At 36.3% G+C, this 12,675-nt stretch overlaps 1 protein-coding gene across 5 annotated transcripts in view; it reads left to right on the plus strand.

Moving 5' to 3' along the window:
- HS2ST1 (heparan sulfate 2-O-sulfotransferase 1) overlaps nt 1-12,675 on the plus strand; it is a 220,130-nt gene that overhangs the window by 1,896 nt on the left and 205,559 nt on the right. Inside the window, exon 2 of one of the 5 annotated variants that reach the window (XM_064282189.1) lies at nt 8,187-8,244. The exons of the other annotated variants lie outside the window; for them this stretch is intronic. The gene's annotated coding sequence lies outside the window, so the exon portion shown is untranslated. The remainder of the gene's footprint in view (nt 1-8,186; nt 8,245-12,675) is intronic. 5 annotated transcript variants of the gene reach the window in all.

Consider the following 12,675-nt stretch of genomic DNA (forward strand, 5'->3'; position numbering starts at 1 on the left):
AGTTTTGGTAGACTTTGTGAAAGCCGTGGAGACATTTTAAAGAGGACTGTATTAAAGAGCATCAAGTAAGGCTGATCGAAGTGCAACTGAAGTTGAAGAGATGACGATAATCCCAGTCCTCAACACTAGAGTAAAAATTGCCGGGTGCGATTCTGAAGCAATACCAAATTTATTTACCATGATTTTATTAACATGTGTCTTGTATAAGTAGATTCACCAATACCCTTTTTCTTTTTGCTTAAGATACTTTCAGCAGCATTCAGGGTCATATTCTCACCTCATTAATGACCCAGCATTACAGACAAAAATGATTCCTTTTAGAGGAAGTTGAAAGTTGTGTGAAAATTAAAATTTATATTCTTTGTTGTGTTGGTATTTGGAATTCTCTGGAGTTGATTTCTTAGACACGTAACAGTGGGATGGAATGAATAACTTCAACTTTTGCTTTTCTTTCCTTAACATTTTTTTTCACAATACTTAGAGTGATTTCCATAGAGACAGCATGGCTGATTTAAAAAAAAAGTTATCTAAAGTTGTAGAAAGCCACAGGTAAGAAATAATATGTTTCTCATAATTTTTTTTAAAAGAAAAAAACCTTATTCTATCAGAAATAGTAAATATGGGTCACAATAAGTAATTCTCAAAAATGATCCAAGAAGAAACCAACCTGCTGCTGTGGAGTCGATTCCAACTCATTGCGACCGTATAAAAGGAGCTTCAAAAACAAAACAGTTGAAGGATGTAATGATTCCCTAGAGATGCAAAAACATGGCAAAAAATGTATAACTTTATGTTTGCATCAGCAGTCTTGATTTTTTTTGTAAAGTCTTATAAAAGTCAATATTAAAAGAGATGTTGCCAGTTAGTAATTTGGCCCCTTGGGAAAAGAAGGCAGAAGGCACATTGACCATCAGACTGTATAAGCACCTTTTATCTGTGATATTCTTACTTAATCTTCTAAGAATGCCGTAAAAAACCCAGTGCCGTCAAGTCGATTCCGACTCATAGTGACCCTATGGGATGGAGTTGAACTGCCCCATAGAGTTTCCAAGGAGCACCTGGTGGATTCAAACTGCCGACCCTTTGGTTAGCAGCCGTAGCACTTAACGGATGCCATAGAAAACCATATTTACGGATGTTGGAAAAGGCTCAGAGGTTATATAACTTGCCCAAGATCACATAGCTTGTAAGTTGCAGAGCTTGATCAGAACCCAGGTAAATCTGATTCCAAATCAAGTGTTCCTTTAATTATACTATGCTATTTGAGACTTTATATTGGCATTACACTAAGATTTAGCTGTTTGAATATAATTTTGAAACTGCAATACCAATTTCTAATTGCATTTATTGCTAGGAATGAATATCATCTTGAGAAAATCCAGTTTCTGACACAAAGGGATTGCCTTACTATAATGCCTGCCCCTTGTTTATATCTGTATAATGAACATAATTATTTCACCCAATGAAACGACTGAAATAGATAGCTTTTTTCTGGTACAGGGAAAAAAAAAAAATTGTGGTTGCTTTCTATAAATGTAAAATCATAACATTAAAAACTGTTTTAATTTTGGCATCAGAAGAACTATCAAACATTTTGCCTTTAAAAGTAGTTTTTAGTGTTTATTATCTTTTCTGTTGTAGAAGGTTCATGGTATTGTCTCATAATGCCTTGTATGCACCTTGGTTTGAGAGTACAGTGTTTTGATGGTGAAATATCTGATAGATCAATAGATATATTTAAAATTAAAGGTGTATTCATTGACCACTTTGGACAATTAAATATATGAATAGGACTTGCTTAAAAATGAGGTACAGTTTTTAATTTTTTCTTTTTTTTTAAACAAGTATGGGGTCATGGTATACCTGTCATTCTAAAACTTGTTTTTTCCCCCCATGTGATAGAGACATCTTTCCAGATCAATGTATATAAACTTGACTTATTCTAATAGTTGTATAATATTCCACAGTATATAATCCACAGTATATATATCTTATAAATTATTAAGCCATTATGCCAGTAATGGACGTTCAGGTAGTGCCCTGCCCCCCCTTTTTAACCATTTTTTCTCTCATTATTACAAACAGTGCTACAAGAAGCACGCTTTTATGTCCAGTTATCTCCTCATGTGTTGATGTGAGTAGACTAGGTTCTCTTATATGTGGGATTGCTAGGACAAAGGTTATAGGTGTTTTGTAATTTAACAGATTTTAAAATTACTTTCCAAAAAATTATTTTCTAAAAGTTTACAGTAATTTACAGTGCCCCCACATGCTTACGAGCACTGGATACTATCAGCTTTTAATTTTCGCTAGTCTGAGGCTGTGAAATGATGTTTTTGCTTTAATTTATGTTCCCCCAACTTTGAGTTAGGTTGGACATCTTTACATATGCTTACTTCCCTTTTACCTGCTGGTTCATTTTCATCTATTTTTCTACTAGCTAGTTTCTCTTACAAATTATTAAGTTTTTCTTAACATTAGAATTAGTAACTCTTTTTCTGTCATACGTCTCGCATCTGTTTTTCTCCAAGTCTGTCATTTGTAAAACCTTGCCTTTGTTTATGATGTGTCTTTCTTATACAGAATTTAAAATATTTTTTACACAGTCAAATCTATCAATTTAGACAAGTAGTTTTCCTGTGATACTTAAGCAGATTCTTCCCAAGATGGTACACATTCTATTTTATCACAGTATTTTATAGTTTTTACAGTTAGCTCTTTAAACAGTTCATATATTTATATTTATTGTAATGTCAGTGAATAGTTACTTATGCTAAATATTTTAGTAAGTAATGCATTTTTTCCCGTAGTAACTGTGTGTTAGAATCCTTTTAATCATATTTTAAGCTTTCAAATGTTCTTGGATCATTTTTGGACTCTGTTCTTTTCCACCAATCAGCGATTCTTTAAGACTTAGAGTCTTATGTATGCTTCAAGGCATCCATAAATTCCCTGAAATACAAGCCTAGCTTTCATCAGATTTGCAAAGGAATATGGGATCCCTTTAATAGTAAGAATCACTGACTTACTGTAGATGTTTCATATTTGATGGAGTGTGTTTTTTGTTTGTGTTTAGTGTTAACATATTACAACATGCAGCTTGTGAATTAGATTTTGGAGACAAGCATATCAGTTATGAAAAAAAATTCTGTGGGAAGATTAGTATGTTATGTTGAAAAGACTTCATTTTATTAAAATATATATAATTTTTCTAATAGGGATAGAAAACAACAGGAAGTCAAAATGAAACTAGCTATGGCTTAGAACTGTACATAAGTCAATTTGTTGTTCCTAAAAAGTAGTTCTTTCTGTTGTCAATACTGACAGACTGAACAGTGTAATGAAACCTTCCTTTGTTTCATAAATGTTAGAATTATGTGTTGAATAATTTTATTTTTTGTAGGACCTAAGTATTTTAAATAATTTTTGTTGATCATTTTTCTAACACTACCATGTAAGGTTATGAATTTGTAATCTTTTAAATGAGGACGTTAATTCAGAATGGATTATGAGCCATCTCTACTTTTGAGAATTATGCTACTCTGTTCTTGTTGTTGTGTGTTGTAGAGTCTATTCTGATTCATAGTGACCCTGTATGACAGAGTAGAACTACCCCATAGGGTTTCTTAGGCTATGATCTTTACTAGAGCAGATTGCCAGATCTTTTCTCTCATGGAGCTGCTGCTGGGTTCGAACTGCCGACCTTAACCATTGTGCCATCAGGGCTCCTTACTTTGTACAGTGATACCTGTAAGATGTTCCTGAGAATCATAGATTCTAATCATTTGCAAACCTCTCATAATAGCTGCTGCTTAAGAGACTTTGGGTTAATAGGAAGTACAGTTATTCTAGAATTGCAGATTGGTGCTTCACTTTTGAGTCCTGGACCTCTAGTGTGCTGTGGAGTAGTCACCTGAAACAGTTAATCTCAATTAAGGTAATTCCAGGATGTCTGTTAAGCCTTCTAATAGCTTTTTGGTACTTAGTGAAATTGAAATAATAGTGAATATTCAAATACCGCTCTTCAGAAAGACCACTTCTGAGAGATGTACTTATAGATGGACTTCATAATCACGGCTCACTATACCCTAATTATTTACACCTATCTAAAAAAAAAAAAATTTTTTTTTTTTTTTTTATCCACCTACCAGTAATTGTACTCTTCTGCCTGTTAACTATAGATTGTTAGTTCTTCTTTTGGACCACTTGTGCATCTCATCCTGTCTTCCCACCTACTTAAGGACATTGCTTCAGTTCTCCTTCACTTTCCTAAAACTGTCATTTTCCCTTTCTAAGTAAAAAAAAAAAAATTTTTTTTTTTTTTACTGTATCGTTATGAACATGCTAGTGTTTCTCCCAACTCCAAAACAAAACAATACTTTGTCTTGGCCACCCATCTCCAGCCACCCTTTCTCCCACATTTCTGTTCCCCATTGCAGAATACTCTAAAAAATGTCTGTTCTGTCTGTCTTCAATTACCAAAATCATCAGTTGTTATGAGTTGCTGTTGAATTGGCTGACTTATGGTGACCTTACATATAACAGTGAAATATTGCCCAGGACCGTACCATCTTCATGATCATTAGTACGTTTGAATCCATCATTGTGGCTATTGTGTTAGTCCATCTTATTGAAGATTTCCTTCATTTTCACTGACCCTTTACTTTACCAACCACGATGTCCCTTTTTAGCAATTGGTCTTTTCTGATGATGTGTCCAAAGTAATCAAGCTAAAGTCTCGCCATCCTGAAGTCTTAAGGTGCATTCTAATTGTATTTCTTCTAAGACTGATTTGTTCCTTCTTCTGGTAGTCCACTGTATAATTCAGTATTCTTTGCCAACACTACCATTTGAATACGTCAGTTCCTCTGTCTTCCTTTTTCGTTATCCAACTTTCACATGCATATGAGGCGACTGACAAGACCATGGTTTGATAACCTCCTTAAATACAGTGGTAAATTTTTTGGTTCTTATCTAACTTATCAGCAGAATTTGACAAAATTTGTCACTTTCTCTTTCTTGATAAAATTTCTTTAACTGGCTTTCGCATTCTTGGTTTTTTTTCCTACCTCACTGGCCACTTCTCTGTCTCCTGTGTTGGATTCTTCCTTTCTCCTCAGCCTGACATAAGAATGCCTCGCAGCCCAGTTGTTGGAACTCTCCTTTTCTCTATAGACTCTCCCTTAGTTGATGATTTACATGCTGACAACTTTCAAATACATATTTCTAGTTTAGACCTGTTTCCTATTAATTCATACAACCAGCTTCCCACTCAAAAATTTTATTTGCATAGTTAATAGACCTCTCAATCTCAGTATGTTCAAAATGAATCTTCTGATCTATTTCCCACCTCGTCTTATCCAATCCCAGCTTGTTTAATTTCTGTCCTTCCCTTCCTCAGTTGATGGCAGCTCCAACCTTCCAGTTGCTAGGATTTTCCTTGACTTTTTTTTTTTCCTCACACTCTATGTCTAATCTGTCAGGAAAATCCTACTGGTTTTAACTTCAAAACACTTCTAGAACATGAGTACTTCTTGGCACTGTTATCACCCTAATGCAAGTTACCACCATCTCTTCCAGGATTATTGCCATATCTTAACTATGACTTGCCTTCCTATGACTATTCTTAATGTAGCAGTTAGAGTGATTCTGTAAAACATAAATCAAACTATGTCACTCCTCTGCATAAAATTCTTTAGAAGTTCCCTGAATTAGAGCGATTCCAGCTGCTTTTAAAATAAAGCCTACAATTTTATTGGCTAAACACAGTAAAAGTCCCCCCGGCCCCACTTATGTATTAGGTATTTTGGTGGGTGGTTTTCCTCTATGTGGTGATTCAGGGTCTTGGATACCTTCTGTCTTGTGGTACTACTATCACCTCAGACTTGGAGTTCTCTGCTGTTAGCCGGAGAAAGGGGCAAGAGAATTTTAGTGTAAGAGCTGTCATTCCTTTTAACTGTCCTTTTTCTTTTGTCCTAGATTTAAATTCTTGTGACTAATTAACCCCGTGACTAGAATTTAGTGCTCCTCATGACCACTCTGGCTTTCCTCTCGTCTCTTTTGTTTGTTTTGAATTTCTTCCTTCTTTACCATTGGATCCATGTTTCTTAAATGGTTTTATACTTTTCCTACTAATGGCAAGCCATCGTGACCTCTGAACCTTCATGTGTACCAACAACAATAACAAATGTCAAATGCTTATTACCTACTAGGCATATTCTAAGTGTTTTACATGTATTTATTTAATATAAAGGTTGATTGCCCTGCCCTCAGAGTTGCTGTGACGATCAGATGATCTACAAATGATACAATGAATGTGAAAATGTTTATAAACTATGAAAACAGTACAGTTAAGTAAGTTGTTATTAACAGTGATAGAATCAAACATACCAACAACCGTGAAGATGGCACAGGACTGGGCATTGTTTCATTTGGTTATACATAAGATCTCCATGAGTTGGAACTGGCTAGACAGCAACTAAACAGCAGTAATAGTGATAATAATATATAACTACTTTCTTTTTTCTATTGTTATTATGGTTTAATGTAGTCTAGAGTCTACGTTCTTTGTTGGTGTAGACTTTCCCAGTGCCCCATTACATGGGATAACCAGTTGCCTTGGAGTCGACTTCAGCTCATGTTGTGTGTCGGAGTAGAACTCTGCTCCCTAGGATTTTCAATAGCTGATTTTTCAGAAGTAGATTACCAAGCCTTTCTTCCAAGGTACCTCTGAGTGGACTCAATCACCAACCTTTTGGTTAACAGCTGAGCACGTTAACCACTTGTCTGATAAGTGTTCAGATAAATGATGATGTTACATGAGTTATAGATTTGACATTCAGATCAGCTATTTCTTTCCTTCTTCACTTAGGAAGGTGTAAAAATCACTGCGATTCATATGTTTTGCCCTTGAAGAAATCTATTAGCTTTTGTATAAATTAAGGAAAAGCCCTGACTTTTTAGTGTTACAGAACTGTTTTCACTCTTTCCTACTAAGCCTTTGCCAGTTTGGCAGCTTAAGGATAGATTTTTATAAAATGCAGTTAAAATTTGAACTATGATAGGGGAATTTCTCTCTCTCTGTGTTTATATACAAAATATTCTCCTAGAATGATAGCCAAATTAGTGAAGTAAGACAGAATCTAAGCTTACTTCTCCACTTTGGAAAAAATTTCTTGTGATATCTTTTACTACATTGTCAGCTTTCCCATGGTGATTCATTGTCATGACCCCAATGGAGGAAAAAATGCCATGAACGTGTTCTGTATTTCTTATTTTAATTTAGGAAGTTTAGTTTCTCTTAGTTTCTTCACTCGAATATAGAGAAGAATAAGTTGTACTTCTATATTTATTGCTAGGATTACAAGAATAACTAAAAAAACAAAAACAAAAACAGAATTCTTGAATTCAAAGGCTGTTAACTCAGGTGAACAATCATTTGCCATCTCCAATTAGAAATTTTGGTAGATCAGAAAGATAAAGAGACTATGAGTTAAACAGTGTGGTCACCTCTTTCATCATATATTATCATTGCTTCTTTTTCCCGACATTATAGTGTTATTTTTAAGTATAAGTCACCCTCACTGAAGGTTTAACATAATAGTTGCTATACACAGCTTTATGAGTTGAGCAGTGATTTAATTTGCAAACTATGATAACTTTTTATGTTTTGGGGTACCTTTTTGATTTTCCTAATTGGAGCCCTGGTTTTGAAGTGGTTACGAGTGTTTAGATACGGCTGCTAACCAAAAAGTTGGCAGTTCGATCTACCAGCCGTTCCTTGGAAACCTTATGGAGCGGTTTTAATTAGCTGGAAAAAAATCTTAAGAGATGCTGGATTTGTTTTTCTAGTAAAACATTGGGCATTTTATTTACTTGTATTTTAGCTGTACCTTTAAAATTATTCTTAATTCATTACTTAGTGGGTCTGCCAACCCAGAATTGAGAATGACAGAATTGAAAAACTCCGTGAATCTTTAAGCACAGTTCACCTAATCCTCTTCCATCCCTACATAAGGTTTACCGTGGATGGAAACTGTTATCTTAATTTTCATATGTTAATATGGGCTTTGAGGAATTATCTTCTAGAACAAAATTATCGAGGGACCCTATTATTTTCTAAGGATTTAATCCTAAGTTTATACTCACATTGGCAGAATTGACTTTTCCTTTTGTTTTTGTCTTAGGGCACACCTCCTCATCTCCCCCTGAATTGCCAGTTTCATTTGAAAACTGCCTAACCAAGTATGTAAGGTTTTATGTGTTCTTATGTGGAGTAAGATTCTTCTAAACATCAAAACACTGCTTACCTTACTATAAAAAATGGTGAGGTGGCGGTGTAGTCTGACCTCCTCCTCTAACTTCACAAACCAAAGCCAAACCAAACCTTTTGTCGTCGAGTCAATTCTGACTTAAAGCAACCCTACAGGACAGAGTAGAACTGCCCCATAGGGCTTCCAAGGAGCGTATGGTGAGTTTAAACTGCTGACCTTTTGGTTAGGAGCTGTAGCTCTTAACTGCTATGCCACCAGAGTTACCCTAACTTCACAAGGGAGAATCGTTATCATTATCAACAGCCCAAGGCTGATGCCTGTGAGGCAGCAGTCAGACATACCGCCACCCTCCACCCTTTTTACAAATTCTGACACCAGCTGTCCCTCCCCTGGCATTCTCTGCTTCTCTGCTGGATTCAATACTTCGTTGCAGTGGCCACACAGAACTCACAGGCAATACTCAATGATTACAAGGTTTATTAGGGAAGCAGAAGGTTGCAATTCAGGATCAGAAGCGACTCAGGATACAGCTCTTTGATCAGGACAGCTTCATCTCAGCTGTGCCAGCAGGCAGGCCTCTCTTTGGCCCTTGACCTCTCGGCCCCTTGGCCTTGCCTCTGCCCTGCTAGAGCAAGTGTTACAAAGCTCTTTAACTCTACCTGTAAGTGCCCAGAGGTACTTTACTCAATTAATAGGCCTCCATCCGAAGTTGCTCAGCTTTCTAGCTCTGTGGTTCAGCAAGCTTAAATCTGTTGAAAAGTGCCTGGATGCACCCCACTCTGCCAGCAAGCCTCCTTGCACAAAGGTGCTTATCTTTCTTGCCCCATTGGCTGGGAAGCCCAGTGTGCCATCTCCAGGCTCTGCTGGCTGCTTCTTGGTGTCTCTGATGTTATAGGTCTCTCTTTGTCTCCTGGGTCTAGGTGGTTCTCACTGCAGTCATCCTGGATCCAAAGGACACGCTGCATTCTAGCTATCCTTTCTTGGTAATGGTGACGTTCCTCCCTTTCTGCCTCTAGGATGGCTCATTTTAAGCCTAGTAGGATGGCAAAACTGATTAAACCCCTTGTTTGGGTTCTGTACACCTTATTTACATGATACTACCCTCACAAGGAGCTATGCACCTTATTTGTGTCATTAGCAAGCTGTGGGCCACAAACAACTTATCTGCATAGTCCCACCCAAACTTTTGGTGGATTTACAAGCCATGGCTAAAAAGGCCATATAAAGGCGATGCATCCCAACGCAATTACCCATTTAGCGTGTTGTCCACTTTTTCTATTAGAGCCCTTAGAATATTAATCAAAAAACCAGATTCATTGCTGTCAAGTCAGTTCTGACTCATGGTGACACCATGTATTACAGAGTAGAACTCCATAGGGTTTTCTTGGCTGTAATCTTAACAGAAGCAGATTGTTAGCCCATTTTTCTACACCGCTGGTAGATGGGTTCGAACTGCCAACTTTCAGGCTAGCAGTTGAACACAAAGTGTTTGTATCACCTAGTGATCTATATTAATCATAGTTATTTAAATCCCTGGTCTGATAATTCCAAAATCTCTGCCAGATCTGAGACAGGTTCTGATACTTGCTTTGTCTCTCAGGCTTTTTTTTTTTTTTGTCTTTTAGTGTGCCGTGTAATTTTTTGTTGAAGCTGGATGTGATGTTTTGGCTAAAATGAACTGAGGTAATACAGCCATTGCTGTTGCTGTGGTGACAGAGGCTAAAATTTCCTCTGGTATCATTTTTCTCTCACCTGTTGTCTTTGAGTTTTCCTGGAGACTCCTTCTTTTGTAGGATTTGAGACTTGAAGTTCTTTCAGTTGTAATGCCCAGTTATTATAAAAGAGCCCTATCGCTTAGCAGTTAAGAGCATGGCTGCTATTCAAGAAGTCAGCAGTTTGAATCTACCAGCTGCTTCTTGGAAACCCTACGGGACAGATCTGCTCTGTCTGATAGGATCACTGTAAATCAGAATTGACTTGATGGCAATGGGTTTGGTTTGATTTTTTGGTATTGATAGGCTAAGGAGACCCGGTGGCACAGTGATTAAGTGTTTGGCTGCTAACTGAAAGTTTGGTGCCTTGAACTTGCTCAGTAGCTCTGCAGGAGAAGTACCTGGTGATCTGCTTCTATTGGGATTACAGCCAACAAAACCCTATGGGGCACTTCTGCTTTGTCACATGGGCTTGCTGTGAGCCTGGAATCCACTTGGTGGTATGAGGTCCCCATGTTTCTCTGCTCTCACTTTTATCTTTTATATTTCAAAAGAGATTGACTTAAGACACAGTCTAATTTTGTCGATTGAACCGTGCATCGTTAGCATAACTGCCTGTAATCCTGCCTCATTATGACATCGTAGAATTAGGATTTACAACACACATCAGATGACAAAATGATGGACAGTTACACAATACTGGGAACCATGGTGTAGTCAAGTTGACATGTATTTTGGGGGGATTCAATTCAATCTATGACAGTATCCAGGTTTTACTGTGACTTAGAGTGAATGAATCATAAAATAATATATAATTTTATTTAGCTTCCTTTACATTGTAGGAATCCCTCCCTTTCTTACATTTCTTAGAATGTTTTTTGGGGGAGGGGTTATTATTCTTAGCTTTAGTCTATGACATTTTCTTAAAATTTTATGTTACTTTTCTATTTGATTTTGTCAGATTTCCTTTGCATCTGTCCTATGTATGTATCCCTTTCAAATCTCAGTAAATTGGGATTTTTGTGTAGCTATATTGGTTTCTTTAGGCACCTTTATTTTCTTCATTGACATTAATTGTCATTTTATTACCAGTTTTTAGTACCTTCTCTTCCACATGTTGTAAGACGTGTAGTAAGTTAATCTTATTTTAGTAATCTAATTAAGTGAAATCTGTAAAACCGCACATGTGCCCATAGATCTTTCTAAAATATACTCTAAAATGTATCATTGAGTCATTGACCTTTTTTACATGTGTACTCAGATGACTAGGAGTCAGAATCGACTCGACAGCACTGGGTTTGGTTGGGTTCGGTTACTCAGATGATAATCATTGTCTAAGATCTAACTAGACCATTTGATAAATTTTTTTAGCTTGTATGCCTAGCACTGAGCCATTACTTTAACACTGATACTCTGAAATCCTCTGGAAGGAAAAAGGTAAGATTATGTATATCTTCTGGCCAGAGGAAAGGCACATTGATAGAACATGGTACATAAACCTTTTGCTTCTGTTTTGTGTTTAACAATGGACCACATCCAGAGGCATCTTTTTTTTGAAAGTTTTGTTCTTAGTTAATGAGAAAGTTAAATGAACTTACTTTCTTGCAGAGGCAAACAGCTTGATATTTTGAAATTGAAGTATGCATAGGTTTTTCTGTATGGGAATGGGGGAGTGTTCTAGACTTGATTAAAGCACTGTTCAATTTTTTAGTGAGAATCTTCTTTCCTAACACTTAAAATGATGAATCATTTTTAATTAAGTTGCTGTGGAGTAATTCCTCCTGTACGTTTTTTGTCAGCTTATTCATTCTCTTCCCAGCTGAGTTCTTAATTCTTGATCTCTTTTGACAGCATTTTTTTTGAAACCAGTGTCGCTGTACATAGCTTTTGTGATAGACCAGTTATGAGAAACCAGTGGAGTAAATGTTCACATATTATAACTCCCTTTTTTTTTGGCTGGAGTGGGGTAGATTAGTTAAGATGAAAAAAAAGTGAATGTTGGCAAGTGTTCAGATATTTCTTCTTTTGTCTCATTTACCTTGGCACAGTTCAATAACTGCTTATGAGCAAGTTTTTCACATAGTCTCAGAGAATAAGGAGTTGAGAATAATGTGTGGGTAACTGATTAGTATATGTCTCACAGAGGTTGGATTGATTAATTGATTCTTTGAGACCCTAGGAAATATCACAAACACTATAAATGCACACTGCTATTATGACGAAGTAAAAGCTGCTTTGAAAAAAAGAATTCAGCTGGTAGAGGAAACTTCCTTTAAGGGAAAGACTTGAGTTTCTGCATCGTCGTTATTCTGAATACTAATTAGTACTTGCACATATGTAAAACTTAAAGTGTTTTTTTTTTTTTTTTTTAAATGTGAAGTGTTTATGCAAATAGATGCAGTTTAAATTTCTTGCCATATAAAATGTAGAGAAGGGCTTCTTGAGATTTGCTTTCAAATTTGGTATTTTCTCATTGGTAGGGCTAAACCATTTCCATCATTACCATTTGGACTTTTATTTTTGTTTCGGACAAAAGTTAAATGTATGTTCTTAGGAAAAATGTTTCATCTCACACTTATTTTGGGGTAAAGACTAGGTGGAGCAGTGTACAATAATGACTTGTAAAAAGCTGTATACATTCTTCCCAGGTTTTTGTGGCTTAATTCTCATCTCATCGATTTTCTGTGAAT

This window comes from Loxodonta africana, chromosome 3 (assembly GCF_030014295.1).
Source record: "Loxodonta africana isolate mLoxAfr1 chromosome 3, mLoxAfr1.hap2, whole genome shotgun sequence".
Lineage (NCBI taxonomy): Eukaryota > Metazoa > Chordata > Mammalia > Proboscidea > Elephantidae > Loxodonta > Loxodonta africana.